The 24,384-nt window shown below is 39.8% G+C and overlaps 1 long non-coding RNA gene across 1 annotated transcript in view; it reads right to left on the reverse strand.

Moving 5' to 3' along the window:
• Positions 1-472: 472 nt before the first annotated feature.
• The window catches only part of LOC133092630 (uncharacterized), a 482,184-nt gene continuing 458,272 nt past the window's right edge, over positions 473-24,384 (reverse strand). The window contains exon 4 of the long non-coding RNA XR_009701092.1: positions 473-1,072. This is a non-coding gene — a long non-coding RNA (uncharacterized LOC133092630). The remainder of the gene's footprint in view (positions 1,073-24,384) is intronic.

Genomic DNA, 24,384 nt, shown 5'->3' on the forward strand with positions numbered 1-24,384 from the left:
TGGATCCTGCCGCCTTCTGCGCGTGCGCTAAAACCACGAGGCTTTCTCATCCAGTAGCTTCCCTGGCCATTGCCTTCTCTGAAATTAGGCTCAAAGCAAAATGAAATTTTAAATAAGATCACCTCCACCCGAAAGAGAAGAACAGAGTGGAAGCTTAGCTCATTGTAAACTTGTCCTGGTTTAAAAAAACAAAAATAATAAGCAAAATCTCAGAGAAGCCTTCCACCTTGTATATAGCTACAAAGAGTGAAAAATTAAACTAAGAAAAGGATAGTTCTAAGATAAATACAAATAGGAACAACAAAAGCGTTTTTTCACTTTCATTCAACTTCTATCATCATCACCCGTTCGCTTCCGACTTTGAAGGCTACCATGGTACCTGTTTGTCAATAATAAAAAGTAAATGTATTTTGAGACTGTATTATAAGCCTCCTGATAGATTTTTATTGCAGTTGACATTAATTTGCCTTCTCTATTCACATACTATAGGTGCCAAACTAAGTTTAAAAAACTACTAGTACATAGTACAACAGGGCAGAGAATTACATTAAAATGACAGTATTTTCAGTTGGATTTATAGAAGGTCTCCATTCAGATATGAGTGGCTATAGTTAGCCCCCATCCCCCAGCCACTAAGCATCCAATTTGCAGCCAGTTTTGCTACTACCAGCTAAAGAAAAGACTCCACTGTTACTTTGAACCCACTCCATCCTGACAGGGGAGGACCATTTGAAAGGCAATTATGTATTCAATAGTAAAATGCTTGCCTGTTAAGGTCACCTAACCATCCTACTCTATTCTTTTTGAATTTACTGGCTAGAGACTACTTTAATTCATTTTATAGCAGAACAGTTAGATTATGCTCCATTTATTATAAACATTTGGTTTGCATAGAAGATTTGCTATGTTTTATTAATCTATCACATAGTCTTTCTAAAAATATGATGAACAAGGTAGCATAAAATGTCATTCTTTATACACTTTAGGTGGTTGGCAATTAACGCGTTGAGGCTCTGCAGCTCTTCTGACTCAAAGGCTGTTTTCTGATACGGATCCATCTTGCCCACATCATCTGTGGAATTACAAAACATATGATAAATCCAAGCATTTGACAGCATTATTTCCATCCGGTTATAACCCTATTTGATAAACTCAAATCAGCAGCAAAACTATACCAGATTAATGAAAACCCATTAGAAAGTGCACCATGCCATTTAATTTCTGGGGAATTACAGCTAAGATACATTCTAAAACATTCAGAACAAATGGGGCAGGCTTTTTAGAAGTATATTTTAGTTAAAGTGACTGGGAAAAAAAACACCCGCAGGATTGTATGTTCACCACATCATGTCCAAGAAGCTGAAACAGGAACAAAATAAAATGCAATGTGTTTTTGCCGATGAACAAAAGCTGCTTCAATTATGAAAGAGTACACTGATGATAGAATCCCAGAGACAAAGAAGTAATATGAACACATGGCTCACTGCTTACTGTATATACAGCAAGGAAACAAGTTACATCTATTGCACATAGAAAGAGGCAAGAAAAAGAGTAAAAAAAAAAGAGAAAATGGAGGAAGAAAATGCACACTTAGCTTCTGTTATGTTCAAAGAATAATTTCACGTCTAAAAATGGTTTAACCCAATAATGTAGCAAAAATTCTGTCTTATATGTAATTATTGAAGAATCCTAGCGCCATCTTTTTTTAAGAAGATAAAATTGTCATATTCAGATGCTGACCTTTTACCATGCAATGTGAAGCCATTAATAAAAATTTATGTTAACACCAACAACCCCAAAATGCTTTAAAATATCAATTTTAAAGGATACTTTCTCCTATATCCTTTATTATAAATGTTACACAGACACAGGCAGAAACCAAAAATCAATTTTTAATATATTTCTTCCTACCACAGGGCATGAGAAACATTAATGGTTTCTGCATCTACATGGTCACAATTATTAGCTTTGCTTTTCTAACGCAGTGCTCATAAAGTATGCTCGGCTTATGATTGGGGGGATGGGGTGCTATTCTTAAGGTTTTTCTGGATGTAAGTTAATAAGCGATAATCCAAGATCTTGAGAGTCATGCCATTACTTGCTTCCCCCATCCAGCATCCTGATATTTACATGATCACTTACACGGAAGTAGCAGAACAACTTAAAACTTAATGATCCCAATTCACAGCCCTGCAGCGGGGAGAAGAAGCTGCTGTAAACCTCCTGAGGGATGTTATCATGGGTCCTTGCTCTAGAGGGAGGCAAAATAACCACTCCGATGGTTTTGTTTCACCTCTACTCAGATGGACTCAGATATGCTTTATGCCTTTTCGCTTTGTGTCCAATGTCTTTAGGGCCATTGCTGAGGACAGGTACAGTGGACATCTCCTCTTTCATCTGCTCCTAGTGCCTGATCTCTCTGGAGAACCAATTTTCTCTCTATGGGTGGTCTTACTGGGACTGTTAATCAGGGTACATGGCTCTCTCCTAGCCATGGGGTAAGCACAGCCCAGTGAAAAGACTGCTTCATAGTTCCTAGTATCTAGGGCTTCGGGAATACGCTGGCCCCAACTTTACTAAAACCTGGTTCTTCAGGATTTCCTCTGATTCAGTAACCTACCCCATAGCTTTTCCTCTCTGTTTTAGTTCATTTAGCCAGCATCACTTCCTGTGGCTTGAATTGAAACTACCTGCCAGGAGAAAAGGGGAGGTAAGCAGCTTGGTCTTTACTTTCCTCCAAACTCATGTTCATTGATGCCATTTATCTGTTCAGATATTTTCAGTAGCTCCCCTTCTCGATGGTTTAAAATTCTCATTCCTCTGCAAGGCATTCAAGGCTCTTGTCAACTGGTTTTACTCCATCTATCCAAACTTAACTCCCACTTCCCAAGACAAGGAATCCACAGAAATTGTGCGAATTCATTTTCCTTGCTTAATGCTCTATTCTGAGCATATATATGTTCTCTTGGTCATTTCACGTAACAAATCTCCCACTCTTTATGAGCAGTGATTCTTAGTTGGAAACAACAGAACCCATGTGCGCCAGTTTCAGCTGAAAAAAGAAATTATCAAAGGATGTAAAGTACTTCCCAGAAACTCCAAGAGCTTTAGGCCAGAGGCAAAGCAACCAAAAGCAACGATCAAATTACATCCCAGGCCTGCCCACTGGGGACCCAAGGCAGTTGAGGCAGGCCATAGACTTCCCACCACCCAGAAAGAGGCTGGCACAGGAGGCTTCCTTTCAATTCTCCCCATTGCTACCTCTGATAGTCGGTGCCAAGTGGAGCGTACTTTTTCCCATAATTTGTTTCCAAGCTAAAATCTGAGTGCAGAACTTAGATCACATGCCTGCACCTTAGAAATGTCCCTGGGAAGAAGTTTCTGTCTTCTGCCTTCAGGGAGACACAAATGCATAAGGTGCTGGGTGACCGTGAACTTGACAAACATCCACTATACTAGCCCTTATGGGCCTACCTCCGCCATAACACCTTCTTCAAGCTTTTAATATGGAATGGTCTCGCTTGTCTCTGAACTCCTTTTAACTTACTATCTATATCTCAAATGTTCAGCTTGACTGAACACATTTAAACTACATTATGATTTGAAAAGTGTTTCCACACACATCATCTCTTCTGATCTTCCCAACGCTCTGTCAGTTGGGTTTCCCTAGTGTTCTCCTTTTATAGGTGAAGCAGGGGAGTGTTGGTAAAGTTGAATGACTTGCCCAACTTCCTACTTAAGACACGCTCTCCACGTTATCCTCAGTAAACACACCATGAGGGCAGAAGTCAGGAGCCAGCATTTCCTTGGGTGTCTGTCTTCTCAAATCGCCCACCTCATATCTAGAAAAGCATAAACCACTTTGCATGTGTGTTCTCTTTTTGTGAACATATAGAACAAAGTTCAACAGCACACCAACCATGGGACATCACATTTCCAAGGAAGAGGAGAAGGAAATGTTTCCAGGATACCACTGCTGTAGAAATTCCCCTCTAAGTCTCATAGCCATGCAAGCCAGTTGGGCAACTTGAGGGAAATTAGGTGTGGGCTGGAAAAGGAGCATTTCCGGAAAAAGGGATAAGCATCACCTATCAAAGAGAAGGGGTCAGGATGAGGAAGAGAGTTTCACTGCACAGAAACAGGTGAGAGTCCCAAACCCTTCAGAGGGAAGTCAACAACCAGACACCAAGGACCTGAATGCAGAAATGGCATTAGCTTTTTTTTTTTTTTTAAACATCTTTATTGAAGTATAATTGCTTTACAATGGTGTGTTAGTTTCTGCTTTATAACAAAGTGAATCAGTTATACATATACATATGTTCCCATATCTCTTCCCTCTTGCATCTCCCTCCCTCCCACCCTCCCTATCCCACCCCTCTAGGTGGTCACAAAACACCAAGCTGATCTCCCTGTGCTATGCGGCTGCTTCCCACTAGCTATCTATTTTACATTTGGTAGTGTATATATGTCCATGACACTCTCTCACCCTGTCACATCTCACCCCTCCCCCTCCCCATATCCTCAAGTCCATTCTCTAGTAGGTCTGTGTCTTTATTCCCGTCTTGCCACTAGGTTCTTCATGACCTTTTTTTTTTTTTTTCCTTAGATTCCATATATATGTGTTAGCATACTGTATTTGTTTTTCTCTTTCTGACTTACTTCACTCTGTATGACAGACTCTAACTGCATCCACCTCATTACAAATACCTCCATTTCATTTCTTTTTATGGCTGAGTAATATTCCATTGTATATATGTGCCACATCTTCTTAATCCATTCATCCGATGATGGACACCTAGGTTGCTTCCATGTCCTGGCTATTGTAAACAGAGCTGCAATGAATATTTTGGTACATGACTCTTTCTGAATTATGGTTTTCTCAGGGTATATGCCCAGTAGTGGGATTGCTGGGTCGTATGGTAGTTCTATTTTTAGTTTTTTAAGGAACCTCCATACTGTTCTCCATACTGGCTGTATCAATTTACATTCCCACCAGCAGTGCAAGAGTGTTCTCTTTTCTCCACACCCTCTCCAGCATTTATTGTTTCTAGATTTTTTGATGATGGCCATTCTGACCAGTGTGAGATGATACCTCATTGTAGTTTTGATTTGCATTTCTCTAATGATTAATGATGTTGAGCATTCTTTCATGTGTCTGTTGGCAATCTGTATATCTTCTTTGGAGAAATGTCTATTTAGGTCTTCTGCCCATTTTTGGATTGGGTTGTTTGTTTTTTTGTTATTGAGCTGCATGAGCTGCTTGTAAATCTTGGAGATTAATCCTTTGTCAGTTGCTTCGTTTGCAAATATTTTCTCCCATTCTGAGGGTTGTCTTTTGGTCTTGTTTATGGTTTCCTTTGCTGTGCAAAAGCTTTTCAGTTTCATTAGGTCCCATTTGTTTATTTGTGTTTTTATTTCCATTTCTCTAGGAGTTGGGTCAAAAAGGATCTTGCTGTGATTTATGTCATAGAGTGTTCTGCCTATGTTTTCCTCTAAGAGTTTGATAGTGTCTGGCCTTACACTTAGGTCTTTAATCCATTTTGAGTTTATTTTTGTGTATGGTGTCAGGGAGTGTTCTAATTTCATACTTTTACATGTACCTGTCCAATTTTCCCAGCACCACTTATTGAAGAGGCTGTCTTTTCTCCACTGTATATGCTTGCCTCCTTTATCAAAGATAAGGTGACCATATGTGCGTGGGCTTATCTCTGGGCTTTCTATCCTGTTCCATTGATCTATATTTCTGTTTTTGTGCCAGTACCAAACTGTCTTGATTACTGTAGCTTTGTAATATAGTCTGAAGTCAGGGAGCCTGATTCCTCCAGCTCCATTTTTCGTTCTCAAGATTGCTTTGGCTATTCAGGGTCTTTTGTGTTTCCATACAAATTGTGAAATTTTTTGTTCTAGTTCTGTGAAAAATGCCAGTGGTAGTTTGATAGGGATTGCATTGAATCTGTAGATTGCTTTGGGTAGCAGAGTCATTTTCACAATGTTGATTCTTCCAATCCAAGAACATGGTATATCTCTCCATCTATTTGTATCATCTTTAATTTCTTTCATCAGTGTCCTATAATTTTCTGCATACAGGTCTTTTGTCTCCTTAGGTAGGTTTATTCCTAGATATTTTATTCTTTTTGTTGCAATGGCAAACAGGAGTGTTTTCTTAATTTCACTTTCAGATTTTTCATCATTAGTATATAGGAATGCAAGAGATTTCTGTGCATTAATTTTGTATCCTGCTACTTTACCAAATTCATTGATTATCTCTAGTAGTTTTCTGGTAGCATCTTTAGGATTCTCTATGTATAGTATCACGTCATCTGCAAACAGTGACAGCTTTACTTCTTCTTTTCCGATTTGGATTCCTTTTATTTCTTTTTCTTCTCTGATTGCTGTGGCTAACACTTCCAAAACTATGTTGAATAATAGTGGTGAGAGTGGGCAACCTTGTCTTGTTCCTGATCTTAGTGGAAATGGTTTCAGTTTTTCACCATTGAGGACAATGTTGGCTGTGGGTTTGTCATATATGGCCTTTATTATGTTGAGGAAAGTTCCCTCTATGCCTACTTTCTGCAGGGCTTTTATCATAAATGGGTGTTGAATTTTGTCGAAAGCTTTCTCTGCATCTATTGAGATGATCATATGGTTTTTCTCCTTCAATTTGTTAATATGATGTATCACGTTGATTGATTTGCGTATATTGAAGAATCCTTGCATTCCTGGAATAAACCCACTTGATCATGGTGTATAATCCTTTTAATGTGCCGTTGGATTCTGTTTGCTAGTATTTTGTTGAGGATTTTTGCATCTATGTTCATCAGTGATATTGGCCTGTAGTTTTCTTTCTTTGTGACATCTTTGTCTGGTTTTGGCATTAGCTTTTTAAGCTCTGCAATTTCTCCATGTGTGTTACTTTTATTATTATTCCCTATTTGGTTTTGGTCTTTCCTTGTTCTGCATTTTTTTTTGCCTTGGTTTGTTTGATCACAAAGTGATCAGTCATGGTAGTTTTCCTTGAGACCACAAGGAACGGGAAAACTAAGGAAATGCTGGCCTTAGTGGGAAGACAGAACTCAGAGATGGATGAGGGTGACTGATTAAAGAAAAGGAAAGCAGAGGAGCTTCTATGACAAAAGGGCCCTGAGGCAAGAAACAAAATGCAAGACCAAAATAGAGGCCCAGAATTAATCAAAGAGCAAGATGTTTTGACTCAGATGGATCAAGAAAGTGACACCTTTTCATCTAATTTCTCTTCGAACACTGAAAGTGTATCCACTCTTACCCATAAGCAAGAGATTTCTGGGAAACTCCTCAGAATATGCCCTCTGTCCCCAGTATGGGTTTTTATGTTAGTCAGGATACAGATGTACTGCTATAACAAAGATACTCCAAATAACAGTGGTTTAAAAAGAAAAAAGTTTCATACAGCAGTTCAAATAACATGCAGTCCTAGGCTGACATGCTAGGTCCATTTCAAGTCCTCATCCCAAACGGTAGATACTTAACCATTCTCAACACATTACTTTCAACTCCTGATCTAGAGAGCTGCCCCAGCTCCTGCCATCATGACAGCACTCCAGTCAGTGGGAAGAGGAACAAGACAATGTACTAGGCATGCTCCTTTTCTTTATGGGCAGGCCTGGAAGTTGAAAACATCATGCTCACTTATTTCCCTTCGACTATAACCATGCCCCACTACAAAAAAAGACAAGGATATGCAGTCTGTGACTAGGCAGTCAGGAGCTCAGCTAGAACTATACTATAGCTGCTGTACTAAAGGAAAGAAGAAATGATAGATATTGAAGGACAACCAGCAGTGTTTGCTAAAAAGGCTAGAAATAAAAAAGACCTAGGATAAAATCCTGGTGACGTCACTGACCGACTGCTTAATCTTAAATAAATTACTTACCCTGGATAAGTCTTGGTTTTCACATCTACAAAGGGAGCATAAAGACACTCACCATACAGAAGAGTTATGAAGATTCAGTGGGATAATGCATGTAAAGTACTTGACCCACAGAATTGGCAATTGATAAATGACAGTTATTATTATTTTATTGTTATTATTTTTTAACAGGAGTTGGCAAACTATAGACCGAGGGCCAAATTCATAAATAAAAAGTTTTATTGGAGCACAGCCATGCCTGATTACTTGTGTATTGTCTATGGTTGCTTTCACCCTACAAGGGTAAAGTTGAGTAGTTGAGACAAACTCTACGGCCTGCAAAGCCTAAAATATTTACTCTCTGGTCCTTTTAAGAAAAGGTTTGCTAACCCATGATCTATAGTCACATGTTCTGTTTCTTCAGTTGCAAATAAGTCATGAAACATACTTCACACATCATTTCAAGAATGAAAGAAATAAATTATGTGAAGCACCGAGCACAGTGCCAAGCACATAGTAAACACTCTATAACCTTTAGTCCTATTTTATTTTCCTTGATATATGGTTACCACTAGTCCTACAAAAACATTACTAAATGTATGCAAGACATTACATGACAAAAACAACTGTCTCGGGGGCTTCCCTGGTGGCGCAGTGGTTAAGAATCTGCCTGCCAATGCAGGGGATGCAGGTTCGAGCCCTGGTCCGGGAAGATCTCACATGCCGCGGAGCAACTAAGCCTGTGCGCCACAACTACTGAGCCCGCGAGCCACAACTACTGAGCCTGTACTCTAGAGCCCATGAGCCGCAACTACTGAGCCCACGTGCCTAGAGCCCGTACTCCACAACAAGAGAAGCCACCGCAATGAGAAGCCCACGCACTGCAACGAAGAGTAGCCCCTGCTCACTGCAACTAGAGAAAGCCCATGCACAGCAGCGAAGACCCAACGCAGCCAAAAATAAATGAATGAATTAATTAATTAAAAAAAAAATCCTGCTGCACTTAGTTTGAAGCTTCCTTAAAAACAAACAAACAGGGCTTCCCTGGTGGCGCAGTGGTTGAGAATCTGCCTGCCAATGCAGGGGACACGGGTTCGAGCCCTGGTCTGGGAAGATCCCACATGCCGCGGAGCAACTAGGCCCGTGAGCCACAATTACTGAGCCTGCGCATCTGGAGCCTGTGCTCCGCAACAAGAGAGGCCGCGATAGTGAGAGGCCTGCGCACCGCGATGAAGAGTGGCCCCCGCTCGCCGCAACTAGAGAAAGCCCTCGCACAGAAACGAAGACCCAACACAGCCATAAATAAATAAATAAAACAAACAAAAAACAAGTGTCTCACTTTGGGGTGCTCATATATTAAACTCAGGTGCCTTTAAAACAGCGGCATCACCACCCAGGGCAGCAACACCTCACGCCAGTTATGCCAGGGAGAGCTGGGTGCACCCTTAATGACTATCTGAAGTCCATGTGGGAAAAACAGGGTCCACATCACATAAAGGAGTTCTTATCTATATGTGGCCAAAATATGCAAAGCTTTGAATGGGAAGATGCTAAATCTAAGTCAAGAATTTCTAGAAATACAAAATATAGAAGAAGATGGAACAGTGCCTGGTTCTAGAAATATTTATTAAATGCAAAGAAAGAAGGGAGTGGGGAGGGAGGAGGAGAGAGCCTTAAATGGTTTTCCAATGTTCTTACAAAAAAGAAGATTCTTAACTGGCCTGTCCTATCTCCCTCTGTGGCTCCTCACTCACCACCAGCCCCTCGAATTTCCTGCTCTCTAACCACCTTGCCCTTCTTGAAGTTTCTTAAAATTGTCCATATTCCTCCTCCTTTTATCAGAACTTTTGTGCATCTTTTTCTATCTGGCTAAAACAGTATTCTTTTACCTTTTTTGATTGTATGTTTCTATTAGTAAAAACATTTTAGTGCCCATGCAAACACATGAATATTTAGTCATTTACAAATTACATGTACATATATGTATGTATACATATATGTATATGCACATACTTATACAAATTGTATATGTATGTTCTTCTCTAAAATGACAAAAATAGAAATGTAAAGGCTAGATAGAAAGTTATGACAGAGCTAATGTTTAGTGCTTTCCCCCAACCCCAGGACATGCATTTCTCTCCCAGCCTCTGCCCTCCCCCTGATTTTACTTCAGGTCTCATCTCGAAGGTCCCATCCTCAGAGAAACCTTCACACCGTGAGGTACTTCTCTGCTCTTATAACTCCTTTTACTTCTCCTTCAGGGTACTTATCACAGCTTAAACTACACGCTCGTTTGTAATTACTCAATTAATGTCTTTCTCCATCTCTCCCTGCCAGCCCCACTCCCACCAATTCTAATATCTATTCAAATGTCTATTCTGCCCACTCGTGAGAGTAGAGATCGCGTCTGTTTTACTTAACCACATGTCCTCATCACTTGACACATTGTAGATCTGACTAAATATTGATTAAACCAACACACGAACCATTCTATAAAGAAATGCATGCTTTAAAAAAAGGCTTAGAAAGGATACATTTAGAAAATAAGGAATGTCTTATCAAGAAGGTCGCTGACAAGATAAGGCCGGGTGAATAATCACATATCACTTTCTGGGGCATCTTCATTTTTCAAAAAGCCTTTTCTATCTGTAATCATATCAGATCCTCCCAATACCTCTTCAAGTAGATGAGGTCAGACATTTTTATCCCCATTTTACAGATGAGAGAACTGGAACTTAAGAGAGTCTGAATGATTTTCCCAAAGCTATACAGCTAGTTGGTAGCAGAGCAAGAACTTGAACTTAAGTCTTCCCACCCCCCGTCCACACAGCCCACAGTCAGGCAGGATGAGGGAGCCCAGGCAGTGGGAAACTCCTGAATGTCTTCAGGAAGATATGAATTAGAGCTGTCAGAAGAACCCACTGTATGCAATACCATAGAACACTGACAAACATTTCAGAGTGGCCAGGAGATAGAAATGGAAATAATTAAAGCCCCGGGAATTAACACAGAAAGATGACAGGGCTACGGTGAAAGTTTGGAGGATGGAAACTAAGAGATGAGTTACTAACAGCCTTCAAATTCATCAATGTTTGTTACGTGGCGGGTGGGTAGCCAGCTGCTCTCCAGTTCCAAAGACCACCAAAGAAATGGGAAATCGTTTAAATTAGATGAGGACGCACTCTCCATTCACTACACAGATGACTGGGTGAGCAAAATGGATGTTAGACTGGAGAATTCACCCTGGGTATGGAATCTCATTCCCTGATGATGAGGGCTGAGAGGACTCCCCACCTAACATCTGATGGAAAGTCAGTAGAAGAGGTAAGTTGTGCTGGTTCCTGCTGACCAGCACCATCCAATGTTCAGAGGTGGATGCTATACACAAAGCAGGAAAAACCAGGAAAATTAGATCCATCCCTGCAGTTTTTCCTGCTGACCATTCCTGAACTGTAGACATTGATGCTTAGCTTTTTTAAAAGCAAATATTTTGGCTAAACAGGTAGGAAGCAGAAGTAAATGTGCATCTAGTAAGTATGGTGATTTTGAACAACTGCCTGTGCAAGAGGTGTTTTCAAATTTGAGAATGAATTAAAAGAAAACTAAATATAAAATCACACACAAATCATAATGCTCAAGGGATTACAGAGAGCACAGAGGAAATCTGAATGTTTCTACTTTATCTTCAAGTTAATGAACAACAACCAAAAAATAGAATGGTCTTATTGGGACTGTTTCTCATGAAGGCCAATCATGCCAAAAGCATGTTATATATCACACCGCAACCAATTTTTAATGAGAAAATGATGGTAGAAAATAGTAAACTGACTTGAAAGGTGCTGGTCAAACAATCAGAAGACCTGCCCACCAGCCTCAGCTCTGAGACTAAACCTCAAGTAAATGCCAAAGGGTCCAGCCCTGTGACCTTGGGCTTCATCTATCTAGACCTTAGTTTCCTTGTCTGTAAAATGAGAAGACACCGCCCAAAGCCTTCTCCACTTCTATAACAACCCGGCTCTCTGGTTTTAAATCTCTGAAGAGTTATTAAAAGGAAGCTATGTATTAAAGGCCTCCTTTGTGTCAATCTGAAAATTAGAGACTATCTAGTAAACATTTGGAAAAGTAAAGTGTTCACTGGGATGCATCTCAGTATTAATTGAAATGCCTTAAAGCAGAGTTAAAAAGTCTAAAATATTTACATACACTTAATCGAGATTAGCTAGGGAAAAATAAGAAGATTTCCCCTTACTTTGGTTCATGGAATTCTTCATCAATTAAACTTAAATGTAATGACATTTTGACTCAAGTTCTCAGATTAAAATGATTTGTATATGACTCCAAGTAACATTCAGTTGAAAGAAATAGTTAATAAGGCTCTACTTGCAAGAGTAACGGGGCAGTATTTACCAAGTGGACACAGCTCTGCCTAGCTTCTCAACAAGTTCAGAGCAACTGAATTTCCTTTCAGGAGGTAGGGACAACTCTTGCAGGAAAACATACAGAAACCTGGACTATATTAGGCATTTGATAATCATGATCTCATTTCACTGTTTCAATCTCACAATAACAGTTGGTAGTATCATCTACGTTTTACCGATGATGAACTTGAGGCTGAGAAAAGTCAAATTTGCCCTGAGTCACGTAGCCCAGCATCCAGCAAAAACAAAATTCAAACTCAGGCATGCCAATTTTCTCCATCCTAAGGTATCACCTCTCTAGAGTGTATTCATAAACAATGAGACATTATCGAGCCTCCATGCTACATAAATGACACGTTCATAGAGGGAATAGCACAAAATGTATAGTTGTATAGCAAACATCATCAAGAATATTATTTCTCTTTCTTATCTTCAAATTCTCCAACGTAACTTGGCAATTACAGGTTGTTAAAGCGTATTTCAGTAGTAATTTTACTACCAATGAGAACATAGAACTGGTTGTAAAAGTAAACCCCAAGGTACCTAGGTCTACTTTCAACTCTCAAGTCCCATAACATGTCTTATGGTACGCATTATAGGTATTTGATGGGTGCAAAATGGCATCTTCCTTACGCTGGCCCACAGGGCAAAAATATCAAACCAAAGGCATAGAATCACAAAATCACTTGTGGAAAGCAATATTAAGAATACTGAGTTTGTCCACCTCCCTCTTTTTCAGAAAGGTCTACGTTTAAGCCACAGAAAACACACACACAATTCCCTCCACACCTAAAGGACCGCAGGAAGTGATTTCACAGCAGCGGGATTTCTTTCACTATAGACTCTAACCGTTGCCTGCTTATTAACAGTCATATTGTTAACACTCATTCCTCACCATTCTGCCCTCCCATATACATTGCCACCTTCAAGAGCTACTTTTGGTCCCCTAAGCCCATCATGGTATTCCTTGCCGCTGAGCTTTCCCAAATGCGCATGCTCCCTCTGCCCAGACTGCCCCATGCTCCTCTCCCACCGCCCACCCAGCTCTCTTCCTGTAGGTGTCAGTGTGTCACCACTTCCTGGAAGCACTTCCTAAACCCCACCTCACCCACCACGCCCATGAGAGGTGCCTCTTCTATATGCTTCCACAGCATCACACTTCTAAGTAATAACCACCTGTTCTTTAACGGATTTCCCCACTCCCCAACTATAGACCCCCAGAGAGTAGAACCTTATTTTGTTTATCACGGTATCCACAGCACCCAGCTCAACACTAGCACCTTGTAGGTTACCTATAAATACTTGTTAAAAGAATCAGAATGAATAGCTCTGGTGTTCAATACTGTTGGGAATACCCAAATGCAAAAACTATCCTCAGATAAACAAACCTTTGAAAGACAAATGTTGTTAAAAATTTAGTGTACTGAAGATTAATAACATCTCTTGCTCTCTTACGTTTTTAGACTATATTTATGTTTTGTATTAGTATAATAGAAATCATCCCAATAGTATATATGGGTTTACTGCTCTTTATACAGAAAGTTACATACAGTATGTCCATTTAAATATGTATATACATACATATTCTATATATATATATATATATATATATATATGCAGAGTAGATATATATAACACATAAAGAGTTCTAACCATAAAAATAATTTGCACCATAAGTTTATGTATTTATTTGTATACATATAAAATTAGTATATAAAATGTATATACTAAAAAAAAAATGTATATACTAACTCCTTGATCTCTAGGGAACAAATCTTACGCTGAAAAACATTTGCTGATGCAGACACGGTTACGCAGAAAATCAAGGTTGGAAAGGTTGCCAGCAAGTATGTATTTATCAAAGTGTTTCTAATGGCCCCATCATTACAAGATCTAGTAACTTCTAAACTTTCAGATTAATGGCTTTAGAATTGGGGGTGGAGTTTCTTTTAGTAATGCACATTTCAATCCTCAGTTAACAAGAGGTCATGTCAATAATTAATGGTTTCTGTAGCGGTTCGACACTGCATCACTTCCTTGACAGATCTTTTTAAATGTAGGCTTTGCCTTCATAACTAAGTACAAGTGGGGAGGGGAATAGGGAGGTGCGGCATGAGGCCACACTGTGGGATTTACTCATTTAACTTGTGCTCTAAAGTGTTCTTACATATCATCCCATTTGATAGGTACAAAAATCCTGCAAGGAAATTGGGGTGAATGGAAGAGGGACAAGTAAGAAGAGTGGAAGACACTACTCTTTTTTTCTTTTTTTACTTTATTATTTTTTATTTTATTTACTAAACTATAGTTGATTTACAATATTGTGTTACTTTCAGGTGTACAGCTTCAGATCTTTTTCCATTATAGGTTATTACAAGGTATTGAATATAGTTCCCTGTGCTATACAGTAAATCCTTGTTGTTTATCTATTTTATATATAGTAGTGTGTATCTATTAATCCCATACTCCTAATTTATCCCTCTCCCTCCCCTTTCCCCTTTGGTAACCCTAAGTTTGTTTTCTATGCCTATGAGTCTATTTCTGTTTGGTAAGTAAGTTGATTTGTATTATTTTTTTAGATTCCATATATGAGTGATATCATATATTTGTCCTTCTCTGCCTGACTTACTTCACTTAGTATGATAATCTCTAGGTCCATCTATGTTGCTGCAAATGGCATTATTTCATTCTTTTTTTTGGCTTGTAATATTCCATTGCATATATGTACCACACCTTCTTTATCCATGCATCTGTCGATGGACACTTAGGTTGTGGAAGACGCTATTCTATATGTTTTATAAATTGTAGAAACCAGAGTGTAGAGGAGTTATGTAACTTACCTAAGAACATAAACTCCACAAGAACAGGAGCATTATCTGCTTTCGTATTCATTGCTGGTTTTACCCCTAGCATGGTAGTTGCTCGATAAATACTTAGTGAATTAAATATTGAATGAGTGAATGAATGAATGAGTACTAAAATTTGCTGCAAGAATAGGACCTCGACTCCAACTTCCTGACTCTCAGTCTCATGAACTCCCAGATATATGAACTCCTTTGTTCTCAGACTATCCCTTAAAAAGATTAAAAATGATTTAAAAGAAAATAATTGCATGTATTCTAAAAGACATTAATAAGTTTTATCCCCACTTCAAAAGGCAAAAAAATTGTTGAAGATTTTTCTAAATTAGCTTCCTTAAATAATTTGTCCCTACAATTAATGTTCACTTCTAATATATATATCCTGTGGATAATAATAATAAAAAAGAACCGAGCCTCTTTGCTGATAATTTACCAGGTACTCTGAATGCACAGAATAATAATACCAGCAACAGTAAATTATGTTATATAAATACTGTATTCCCTATACTATGTACCACGTAGGTATTAATGTAGCAATTACACTTCCTCGCCTTACCATAGTGTTAAGTGTCCCATAGATTGTATGTAGCAAGAAGTATTCTACTGATACACATAGGATAGATCATTTCCCTACAGTAATTACTAGGATGCTGCATTATCCATAAGAAAGCTGTCACGTGCTTTCAAGAACATAAAGAACAACAGGCATCTCCTGTTTTATTGAAGGCAGAACTCAGCCGGCCTCTCTGAAGAGTAAGTTCTCGCTGAGAAACACACTTGGCCTTTCCTGATCACTGGAGAATTGAGTTATTGCACTCAGGTCCAGCTCAGAGGTGGAATCAGCTGTCCTGACCTGCAGGGCTTCTGCAGGCGTCACCAACTCACAGACGATCAACAGAAAGGAGGAGCGCAGAAGACTTAGGCACAATTGTAATCAATTCCTGTAATTGAGGGAAATAAACCATGGCCACCAGACAAAGTAAAAATCAAGTCAAGTAGGAGACAGAAAGAAGCATCACCATCTGATACAGAAATTGACATCTGTTGCTAAAACTGCTCCCAGAAATGCTAAAATAAAATAAAAGTAGCGAAACATCTCACCCGGTGAGAGTTTGGCAGCTGCAATCAAAGCATCCTTATAAGCCGGAGACTTGTTTAAATTTAGTTTTTGATCCATTTAAAATGAGAAATAAAAGAGCTCTCCAGAATCATACTGTTGACCCACAAGGACAAGCCCAGTCCCCCAAGGTCAGTTACAAATGATAGGGCCACCCCACTTTCTGGAAATCAAAGCCGTTCCTCCAGAGTCAAGGCCAATTGAGAGACATGGGCGGGCAGATGGTTTGCTTCGTTGTCTTGAGGAGTAGGAATGCAAGACAATGAAAGTTTTATGAAATTAGGAACTATGTCTTCTCCACCTTGGTAACCCCCAGTGCTGAACACAATGCTGCTTAATAAATATTTGTTGAATGAATCAAACAATTGATTAACCTGGAACTAACAAAAATTAACCAGGTAAGAGAAGCCTCTGACCCTGAGAAAGTACTCAGACAAAGGCAGGCAAAGCTGCTTTCCCCTTGGGGCTGGGGCCGCCTCCACTCTGATCCCATCTAGGGAGCAGGACCTACCCCCCAGAAAGACCTTCAAAGAGCGTGTGAAAGGGAAACCTGGAAGGCGGAGGCAGTGACATACGAGAGCCTACAAAGAGTCAAATCCTACTCTGGGAGCCGAATCTACATCACCGGGGCTTACTCCCTAGCAACCCTGCAAAGGTGTTTTTTAAGAGCCTCCTTTGGCCAATGAGAAAATCGAGACTGGAAGAGCTTAAATCAGTTGCTCAAAACATCCCACAGACAAAAGACAGCAGTAATGTGAGCACAGGTTTCTGAAACCCACTGTCACTTTCTCTCCTCTATACCTATCCAGGAGTTTCAGCAACTAGACTAGAAAATGAATAGTATAACTGAATCACTTTGCAGTACAACAGAAACTAACACAACATTATAAATCAGCTATACTTCAATGAAATAAAATTTTAAAAATAAATTAGATAAAAAATTAACATGTGACAAAGGCCAAAAGCCAAGACAAAGAAAAAGGGATGGAAAAAACCACAGCAAGAAATCTCAACCAAGGAATGCTACAACGGCAGAGCGCAAAATCATTGGTGCTGAGTCTCCTGGAATCGAGCAAGTGTTCTCTGTCTCATAGTAGGTGAGATCTCAGTTAACAGAATAAAGTTTTCCAGGCACTGTATTTTTGAGGGAATTTACTGTGGTATTCTTTTTATAACATTCACTGAACAATGTAATAAATGATTCTTGCATCAGCCACTGCTTGGTGATTTTTTCCCCTTCTTTCAAGTCCTTGGAAAAGAAAGTTTCAATCATATTTCCTTGTTTCTGTCACATGGAAGGTAGAATTCTCTTAGTAGTTCCATTGATGCTGTTGTGCTAGAACAGAGGGCAGGAATACACCTGATTGCGTTACTATTAATATTATAATTACCATCAGGTAATATTATTACTATTATGTTCCATTCTTAATGTGTGCCAGGCATGGTTCTAAGCATTGTTTTGCATACATTATTTCATTTAATTCATATAACAACCCTATAAAGCAGGTATTATATGTCTCCTGTTAAAATAATCAGGGAACTGGGAGTCGAAAGGTTATACAACTTGCTTACGGAGTTGTACCCAGAAAACAGCAGAGTTGGAGTTTGAACTCAAGTATGGTTTGACGCCAAGGCCCATCTTTTTAACCACTGCTAAATGAAGGATGCCTGGCTTTGTGACTGCTAATCGTACCTTTTGACAAGCTGCATGTTCCCATTTTAAAAGAGTGATTGAAAGGCTCGATGTAGTCCATTAATTTTATACCCACTTGTATCAAAATCTCTTCAATTCCCTTTGCAGCTTTTCCTGCTTCCATTTTAAGCTCTTTCCCCTTCCCTCTACTGCTCCTGCCCTCCACATGTGCATCAGAATGAAGTCTAGAGGCTCCTTGCAGCCCGAGTCTTTCAACATTTGAAGAGCCAATGAAAGCACACCCTCTACCTTCAATTAAACAATATTTAATTCACACAGCACTTTCCTTCTGAAAAATTCAAAGAGCCCTAGGTGCTTTTAATCAGAGTCTCTTGGTACCTAAATGATTGCTTAAGTTTAATTGTGTCCCCTTTAGGTGACAAATTAGCTTCATCCCCTAATCCTAGAATCTGAAGGGAATTGATCCTACTCTGTCCTGCCTTAAAAAACAACGGCCACTGAAACAAAGCAAAACAAAACAAAAAACAAATGGTGTGTAGATAACAATAAAACATAACTAAGGAAAAGCTCTACTCTATAGAAGCTTAGTAAGAATAACGATGGTATTTAACAATTATTGAGTACATTCTATGTGCCAGCTAACTCTCCAAGTGCTTTACACAGATTATTTCTTCCTTCCACACTGAATCCTGTCAGACACCAAGTCACTGCAAAAGCAGTAGACTTAACCCCCGCAATGTATAGAGAAGACAACAAATGGGCACAGAGGAGAAAGTTCACTGGACCAATACAGCAGGAATGAAACACTGATATCAAATGATCCCCAGTCAAAAAATGTTTGCCAACTTCCTCCATGAAGGAGTGATGGTCAAAATGTAGATTCACATTTGGGGTAGCATGTTTGAAACTAACCGTGTTCTACCTGTTTTAGCTGCTTGTATATTCTGATTCTAGTTTACCTCTGTGAGCCAGGGATTATTGTCATCAGCCTCATTTTACAGATGTTGAAACTGAGGCTTGAAAAGAGTGAATAACTTACCCAAGGACACACACCTTTTCAGGGCTACAGACAGGGTTTGGACCAAGCCCCCCAGTCTAAGCTCTTGACCACTAAGCTAAAAGTACCTGGCTATGTGGTCTCTGGGTTATTGAAAAGTCAGCAAGCATTTAGAGCAGAGAAGGAAAGAAATGGATTTTTGTAAACAGCACAGCAAAGGCATAATAATTTCTTGAAAGACTAGGATGCCATTCAGTACCTAGGAGTACCTAAAACTCAGCATCTAAAATAATTTAAGAGTAACTTTTTCAGTAGTATCCTAGGGGCTTAAAACAATCCACTGGACACTTCCTCCTTCCTAAAGGGACTTCAACATTTAAAAGATTGTCATCTGTGTTTGACAATTTCTCCTGAGAGTAGGAGTTTCCAGGTAATGTGAATTGAAGGTAAAATATCCCAGTCTGTTCAGATACGCACGCTGTGAGCTAGTAATAAGCTGAGGTTTAGAACCCTGGTCATCTCATTTCCAGACAAACACTCTTCATACTGGCTATTTTCACTCTGTCTCGGCTTAAACCCATCCCGCCCCCGTCTATGTAATCCCTGTGTGTAGGCAGTCACCAGTTAAAGGCTCCTGAGCAGATTTAAAACGTTCTGAAGCTCCAGGAGTACAGAGTTCTTTTGATCCTGCCTGGAAGATTCAGCAGAAAGACTTTAAAGTATACCAGTCAGAAAGTACTATAGAAAAAGGCTGTTTTGTTTCCTGGGGCGAAAGTCTTCCAGGGGGTTGAGGAGAGAAGTGATCTGTAGGGAAGTTGGTCTTTCCTCATGAAATAAACACTCGCCCAGATTGGGCAGAGAAGGGAAGTGAGAAAAACACTGCTACTAATAAAGCCCTACAGCCATCATTTTCTAGGCATGTAAATTGCAGGAGGCACAATGCTAGGTATATTCCTCAGGTCTAATCGAAACCTGACAATGATCTACGAGGTAGGTACTAGTAATTTCATTTTTACAGATGAAGGAATGGAAGACGTGAGAACTTAAGCAAACTCTTTCCGAGGTCACAAAGATACTAAGTGACACCTCCAGGTTTCCACCTCAAGTTTGTCAGAATTCAAAGTTGGCATTTTTTCCCACGTGCCCCACTCCCTCAAGACCAGGGAAGCAGCAGCAATCCAGAAGGAGGCAAGAGAAAGAAACACATTTTTCCATGCATGTAATATAAGAAAGAAGATGATAGGATAAGAAAGGAAGTTGGTCAGGCTTTGCAAGAAGGGCAGCCACAGATGAGTGCTATCAGAAGTGATAGTGACCAGACACTACCAAGGAATGGATTTGGTCATTGCAACATATAAAGCAGATGATGCTTAGAAGGAACAATCACCAGAGCAAGAATGAGACCAACCAGCCCAGACTGAAAATGTTTACCAGTTCCCTCCATGAAGGATGGCTGGCCTAAAAGAAACTCACATTTACAATAGCATGTTCAAAATTGATCGTGCTCTACCTACGTTAGCAGTTTAATATAATTTAGTGTGAGTCTAAATCATGGTTGTATAATCAATCTCTTCCTGTGACAGGTTCCAGTTTAAAACTCCCAATGGTACTGATTATATTAAAACTCCTCAGGTCTGAGCAAAGTCTGCAGAGTAGTACAGTACCCAGACAAGGACTGGCAGGTTCTCATGGGTCCTATCTGCATCCTGGGCTTACATGATAGAAAATAACGTGGGAAAGTCATGTAGATTGACTCCATGAAAAAGAGACACACACACACTCACACACACACATCCCTTGCTTAGATGTGTCCATCTTGCCATGGGCTTATTCTCCTTGCAAGTATTGTATTTCAGTTTACAGAACCTCTCTGACCTCCAAAATACTATCCTCTTTTAAAGACCTGTTCACCATTTGATGATGTCACGGCCCTGCTCAGTGGTCCTCTGTGGGATGGCAGAGAGAATTTAATTCCCTCAGCTCTACTGCCTTCCCAGCACCCTCCAGCAGCACCCAACCGCATGGAGGTCCTCTCACTTTAATTTCGACTTTTTCACCTCCTTACTGTCCACGGGTCTGGAATCCTCACCCCACCCCTCCTCTGCATTCTAAACATTCTATGTATCACTCAAGATTTGGCTAAAGAGTCCCTTCTGTGGGGAAGTGACTTTCCAGGGAAGGAGCCAGACCCTCCTGGAGCATTGCCATGGCCCTACCTCTTCCCTCCTCATCCTAATTATCATCTACTTGCTTATTCTTCTGGTAGACTGTGGGGAGGAAATGAGTCATTTTCACTTTTAGATGCTCATTGATTAGCTGAATGAAACAATGAACAATCCCTTTCAGCAATAGAGAACACTTTAAACGGTGAGGTAAATTCTAGTCAGCCTTCCAAAGGGAACCTGACTTTGGGCCAAATCCAGAAGATCCTCAAAGGCGAGAAAGAATGTAAGCCTAGAAACTCTCAGAGATGCTAAGGAGAAAGCATGTGCTTCTCATCTTCAGCAGGACTGATATCTGCACGACAAAAGCAAGAGAACTGGGACTTCCCTGGTGGTCCAGTGGTAAAGAATCCACCTTCCAATGCAGGGGACGCGGGTTCGATCCCTGGTTGGGGAACTAAGATCCCACACGTCGCGGGGCAACTAAGCCCACGCGCCACAACTACTGAGCTCGCGCGCCTCAACAAGAGAGCCCACGTGCCACAAACTACAAAGCCCATGTGCTCTGGAGCCAGCACACCACAACTAGAGAGAGAAAAACCTGCATGCCACAACTAAAGAGAAGCCTGTGCACCGCAGTGAAGAACCTGCACTGCAGTGAAAGATCCCGCAAGCCTCAACGAAGATCCCGCGTGTTGCAACTAAGACCCAACACAGCCAAAAAAAATAAAGAAAGAAAAAGCAAGAGAACTATGCACAGTTTGCTCAGACATTGTATTTATAAGCACTTTCACAGCTATGATAGCATTTTCTACCTTTGATGAAATGGAGGTGATGGAGATGAACAATGATTGTACCCATACCTCTTACCAGTACTTTTCATGTGTTATACCATGTAACAACCTGAAGAGGTAAGTATTTCCCCATTTATTACACAAAGCCCAATGTCACCCAGGAAGTGAGCAGTGGTCATGACTCCAACTCAGGTATGATGATGGGAAAACCTAAGATCTTTCCGCTATAGTTCAGCTTCCACAGAAGAGAAAAATCCTCCTATTTATTGGTCTTAACCTGTATCAGTCAAAAAGGATTTCCCACTCAGAACTGCAGAATAGGCTTCCCCATGAAGCAAGTTCACTGCTTCTCATTCTCAGTGCCACTTAGACCTGCTCAATACCTAGAGATCAGCTTACGAAGTTTGGCTGGACACTAAGCTTCCCCCTCTGTTCCATTCTTCCTATCTTCCCTCCCTCCATCCCTCTCTCCCACTGTGTTTCCCCTGAGAAACTTCTTAACATGTTCTATTTCTGCAAAACAAGCGGAGCCTAGACACAGGAAACCTATAAAGACCTGGGCCAGAGGTCAACAAAATTTTTCTGTAAAGGGCCAAAGGGTAAATACTTTTAGACTCTGACAGCCATACATTCTCTATCACCACTATTCAACTCTGCCATTGTAGCATGAAAACAGCCATAGACAACATGTAAATGAATGAACATGGCTGTATCCCAATAAAACTTCATTTTCCAAAATAGGAGGCCAGCCATATTTGGCCCATGAGTTATAGTTTGCCAACGCCTGGTCCAGACCAAGGGCAATAAATAAATTTCATCTCATGTGCCAGCTTTGATCAATGAGTGGTAGTTGGCTTCCCGGAGCTCCATGTTCACAAAGACTCCAAGGCTATCTATGGGCTTAATAGGAAAAATGCTGTGATCCATTATTGATGTCTGCTATAGGTGTCAGAAGGATCATGGTGGGACATGTGCCATATTTGCCATCTTTGGTTAAGCTTTGAGTACACAAATGAGTTTATAAAGAGGCCTTGAAACAATGTATATTTCTCAAATACCCTGAGACCCACCGAAGTTGAGTGATCACCAAGCCACCACTCTGCCACCACTTCTTTCCCTAGTAAAGTTCATCTAGCTTCTACTCTAAATGATTCACAACTCAAGAACCAATGATTTGGAAAAAGAAGAAAGTTAGAAGCTCTATCTGTAGATCCAATCTAAAAGTAAATCACACTTTGAGAAGTTGGATTAGGCAAAAGTCCTTTCTTATCTAAAGATTGTACCCTAGATTACCTAGGATTAACAAACCATCCTACTCTCTCTGTAGCAAAAGCAACTGTAGTAGGCGGGAACTGTTTTTCTTTTTCAAAGAGACTCACCATTAATAACTGCCAAGAAAACCTTTTATATAAGCAGTGTTGTCGTTGACAACAGAGATGGTTCAAGAATCACACTTTGAGTTAACATTGAACTTGTAAGTAAATACATAAAGCTTCAGTGCCATAAAGCTAACTTAAAAGGGACGTTTCTCTTTGTAGTTCCCCGGAGTATTATGGACTTGATGATATTCTTCTGCTATAATGTGGGATTCATTAAAGAACTAAAGTTATAATTGTCTCCATCAGTACATACAGGCCGCCAACCAGATAAATCGTCCCAATGAACTGGTTAATACAACCTCAAGTCCTTGGTATGAAGTTCTCCATCTGACCCCTGGCAGGTGGGCAGAAAACCCAAGGCTGAATTTTACTTGGGAGAATATCAGAGAAGGAAATTCAAAGGGCATTTCCAAAGCATGACAATCTTTACACACATAAGACAATTTCTACCTCACAATTTTATTCCTAAAAATGGAAAATGATATAAGAAACAAATGCATACATGTGTATTTTTAAGATTTATGTAGTAATTAATGTAATTGTTGATTGTGATCAGTACTATCTTTCTTATTATATCAATAATGAAAAATTTAAATTTAACTGGAAAAGTATGTATCATTTGAAGGCATTTTTTTTAGCCATCATATTTCTACATTATTTCTGTATAATGATATGGTAAAGACATGAAGTAACAAAGAGAAAGTAAAGTAAGAACTATGCAAACTGATATCCTCTTAATTAATCAATGGGAAGGCCATGTGATAGCAGGAAACTTAGAATAACACAACTTTTACTAAACTCACTACCAATTTTACTGAGAGCAATTTTGGAAGAGTAAGACAATGCAGAGTACATTGGCCAGGTATAGATATTATTTTGTCTGTTTAAGGTTTCTGTGCATTATCATTCATAAAGTATGTATGGCTTTATTGACTTCCTAGTAAGAACAAGAGGTTGCTTCCCTTTAGAATATAAAAAGTCAGAGAGAAGCTTGAGAGTCAATATCTCTCATACTAAATGCTGTGGTAGCTTGGTGAGTGGCCTATATTTGAATGTTTTGATCTCCCTCAGTTGTTGTCAAGTTTAAGGACTATTCCAACGATTAAAATTCTAAATG

Source organism: Eubalaena glacialis, chromosome 5 (genome assembly GCF_028564815.1).
Source record: "Eubalaena glacialis isolate mEubGla1 chromosome 5, mEubGla1.1.hap2.+ XY, whole genome shotgun sequence".
Classification (NCBI taxonomy): domain Eukaryota; kingdom Metazoa; phylum Chordata; class Mammalia; order Artiodactyla; family Balaenidae; genus Eubalaena; species Eubalaena glacialis.